The 4,552-nt window shown below is 41.7% G+C and overlaps 1 pseudogene; it reads left to right on the forward strand.

The window, feature by feature from the left end:
- LOC103597306 overlaps nt 1–4,552 on the forward strand; it is a 23,005-nt pseudogene that overhangs the window by 4,868 nt on the left and 13,585 nt on the right.

Consider the following 4,552-nt stretch of genomic DNA (forward strand, 5'->3'; position numbering starts at 1 on the left):
TCTCTCTGTAACATTTCTTGGCTTGCCCAAAAAATAGATCACTGTCCTATATATATAGTGTGTATATATATAACACTGGCCATGCACTGCTAACACAAACTTGTCTCCTTCATATACAGTTGTCCTCTCTATCCATGAGGGATACATTCCAAGACCCCCAGTAGATGCCTGAAACCATGGATAGTACCAAACCCTATAGATACCATGTTTTTTTCTATAAATACATACCTATGATAATTTATAAATTAAGCACAGTAAGAGATTAACAACAACAACTAATAATAAAACAGAACAATTATAACAATATGCCAGTATCACTGCTCTTGCATTTTAGGTCCATTAGTAAATAAAATAAGGGTTACCTAAACACAAGCACTGCAATACTGGGACAGTCGGTCTGATAACCCAGACACAGTCTTGCTGCTCAGAGCCACCTTGGAAAGCTGTTTCCAGCACCAGCACCTCAGCTGTTTTGGCTGCTCCAGCCATGATTAAATTGGGTTTTGAAAGACATAAGCCAGAAGCTTTGGTGGCATCCATGTGCTGTTAGGTCTGCAGGCTCACAGAATGCCAGAGCTGTGAAGGTTTGGGAGTCTCCACCCTGATTCCAAAGGACATATGGAAAAGCCTGGGGGCCCAGGAAGAAATCTGTCACAGGGGCAGAATCACTGCATAGCTACTTCACCAATGCAATGCTGAGCAGAAACATGGGGTCAGAGTTGCAGCAGAGAAACCCCATCAGCGCCATGCCTAGTGGAGCCATGGGAGTGGGACCACCATGGAGACCCCAGACCTGTGGAGCTACCAGAGTGGAACACCAGCCTGGGAGAGGTGAAGTGTGGTTTCAGACGAGGAAAGCCATAGAAGCAGAGCTGCCCAAGGACTTAGGGACCCAACCCCCACACCAGCATGCAGTGGACATTGAACACAGAGTCAAGGTACCTAATTCACTAGCTTTGAGATTTAGTGCCTGCCCTGATGGGTTTTGGACTTGTTTGGGATCCATTACCCCTTTCTTTTGGCCTATTTCTCCCTTTCGAAATGGGAATATGTACCCTATGTTTGTCCTACCATTGCATCTTGGAAGTACATAACTTATATTGATTTCACAGATGAGACTTTGAACTTTGGACTTTTGAGTTGAAAAAGTTAAGATTTGGGGGATGAAATGAATGTATTTGCATATGAAAGGACATGAGTTTTGGGGGGCCATGGGTATAATGTAGTGGATTGAATTATTTCCCCCCAAAACTCCCTGAAGCTTGAATTGTGTCCCCCAAGATTTATGTTGAAACTTAGCTCCCACTGTGACTGTTAAAAGGGTGGGGAATCCTATTATGGTAATTGAAAGGTGGAGCCTTGAAGAGGTGATTAGATTGTAGGACCATGCAGTAGTGAATGGATTAAAAATGGTGGTCACGGGTGTGGTTCTGAGCGTTTTAAAAGAAGAGGAGAATCTCTCTCTCCTTCTCTCTCTCTCTCTCTCTCTCTCTCTCTCTCTCTCTCTCTCTCTCACCTTCCACCATCTTTCAATGTGAGACCCCTGGGCCACTGTTGCCACCGCCAGATGGACTTTGGACTTCCCAGCCTTGGAAACTGTAAGCAATACACCTAGGATGGATACACTGGACAAAGGGATGATTCACGTCCCTGAATATCCTGACAAGATTGTAAGGTCTTCCAGGGCAGGGCCTCATTCTCCTCTGCCATATTGACATTTGGGTTACCAGCACCCAGCACAGAGCCTACTTCATAAATGTTCAATGAGTGTTTATTGAGCGAGTGGATAAGTGAATGAAAGCTAGAAAGTGCACAGATATTATTCACTTCTTTGATTGGAGGATCCACAAGTAGATTCCAAAGTGATTTCTAGTTTCAGTCTCTTGTTTCTTAGAGCTAAACCAAGACTGAAGTCTAGGAAAGAAAGCCAGTGGTCTTGGAGGGATATCAAAAAAAAGAGTTCATGTACAGTCCCTGGTACTATTATGACTGAAATGCCAAACAAAGAAGAAAGAATAAATGTAAGTTAAGCCGTGTAACTATCTAGATGGTATAATAAAATTATCTTGGTCAGTGCTTCTCAGTTCTAACCCTAGGAGCATACGAAGAAGATAATCTAATCTGTGTCAATCACAGAAGCATTCTGCTGGGCATAATTCCTCAGCTGTGTGCACACGTAACTCATGAGCTTCCTCATGGGTGTGTGCCAAACAACTGGTTTTATTTTCCCTGACCTGTCCACTCAAGCACCTGGAACCAGATGCTTCCCCTACCTGCACAGTGCAGTTCTATGTAATCTCCACAGAGCAAGCTCGATAATAAGCTTCAACTTTGCATGCCCCAAAATGTAAATACTCTCATTGTCTCCAATACATATTGAAGACTAATGCACTTTCCATGAGGATATAAACAGAAATAACAGAATCATAAAATCATAGACCTAGAAGATTCTTGGCAATATGGTGCTACCTGTCACCCTACTTATGGAAAAACATTACCTGAGCTCTCCAATACATATTGAAGACTAATGCACTTTCCATGAGGATATAAACAGAAATAACAGAATCATAAAACCATAGACATAGAAGATTCTTGGCAATATGGTGCTACCTGTCACCCTACTTATGGAAAAACATTACCTGAGAAGTCAGGTGTCTTCCAGGATTACACAATTAATCAGGAGTAAGAAGGAACTTCAAAAAGTTCGTGGAAAAATAAAATTAAAAGATAAAAATAAAAAATATAAACTTTATTTCTCACCATAAGCTCCTTCAAGTTCAAGACACTTTTATAAGCGATGATACCAGCAATTTAGTTCATCCCTAAAGAACTGAGTGTTGGTCTTGGGAATTCAACCATGTCAATGCAGTCATTTTTTATATTTTTAACTAAAGAAAAATGGGTGCCCTTTAAAGATTTCTTAGGATTAGGAAAGAAAAAGAAGTCAGAAGGAGCCAAATCAGGACTGTTAGGTGGATACCTAGTGATTTCCCATCAACTCCCCCCAATTTGCCCCTGTTTGAAAAGAGAAATGAGCAAGAGCATTGTCGTGGTTGAGAAAGACTCTGCTGAAGCTTTCTCGGGCATTTTTCTGCTAATGCTTTGGCTAACTTTCTCAAAACACTCTTATAAATAGCAGATGTTATCAGTCTTTGGCAATCCAGAAAGTCAAAGAAGCAAAATGCCTCGACCATCCCAAAAATCTGTTGCTACAAACTTGCTCTTGACTGTTCCACTTTTGCTTTGCCTGGACCACTTTCACCTCTTCATCCCTATTTCCCATCCTGGTGGCCTGTCCATATCACTTCCAGTGGCATCTGATGGTACTGAGCAGGCAAGTCTGCTCATCTGATTGTATATGCATGAGAGTATATATGTGCCTGTGTGTGCTCACGTGCATATTCAAATATTCAGAAAGTACTTGCTAGATAAAGAGAATAATACTACATGCTCTTCTCTATAGAAACACTCTCTTTTAATGATCCAGCTTCCACCTAGCAGCATTAACAAAGATCTAACACTCAATGGTGGGTTCCTATTAGAATTGGACTATGCGCTACTAGTGGCCTAAATCAGGGTATTATCTCACATCAGGGGTCAATGTCATGGAAGACATTGAAGGAAGAAGGTAAAGGCCTTAACTTGTATACCACTTCGGGCTACACTGTCCTCCAAAGAGCACACTCAATTTACTATACAAGTTAAGCAGTACGGGAAACTTCTAAAAAGAATGTTTTAAATATAGGTAAAAAAGAACTATCTGATCTACAGAGTCCGGAATCCAAAGCTGAAATTCACCTCCAAATGGATCCAGTCTATACGTTCTTATTCCCATCATCACTTCTTTTATGTAGGGTCCACCTGTACATGAGAATCCCAGAATTGGTGTTGAAAAGAACACTGGTCCAATCTCCTCCTTTTATTGATGAAAAAACTGATGCCCAGAGAAGCTAAGTGATATTTCAACTCCAGCAGGATCACACATCTACAAGGGTTTGGGAGACGTTCCAGTACCAGGCCAGCTACTGGCTGTTTTGTGTATAATGAGACCAACCTTTGAAACTGAATCTTGACTAGGATGAACTTGCTCTTTTCTTTCTGTTCTTTTCATCAACACAGCCACCATCGGCCTTTCATTATGTGCCTGTTTACTAAATGCCCTTTACAGGACTTGCAGAGGCTATTTTGGTAGCTTCCTGCACACAGGAAATTTTTTGTTTGGGCTCAACCTGTGTTCAGGGTGTCTGAGGCCTGTTGAAGTTTATTGAGTCTGAGAGAGAAAAGAGACAAGGAGTCAGACAAACAGAAAGAGAGAGTTATGGATCTGGCTTCAGAACTCTCCCCTCCCCTACGTGCCTCTCTTTCTGCCCCTTCCTGCACCCGCTACAGTTGGAACTCTGCAGCAGCCATTGAAATAGTTCTGGAAGCAGAATTAGAAGGAAGTGTATGAAACATGGAAATGAAACTCACACTCTAGAGAGTGTAATGTCAGATATCAGAGTTTCATCCATTATTGCAGTCTTAAATCAGAGAGCCCTTGGGAAACATCTGC

The sequence above is a fragment of the Galeopterus variegatus genome, unplaced genomic scaffold (assembly GCF_000696425.1).
Source record: "Galeopterus variegatus unplaced genomic scaffold, G_variegatus-3.0.2 Scaffold90, whole genome shotgun sequence".
Classification (NCBI taxonomy): Eukaryota; Metazoa; Chordata; class Mammalia; order Dermoptera; family Cynocephalidae; genus Galeopterus; species Galeopterus variegatus.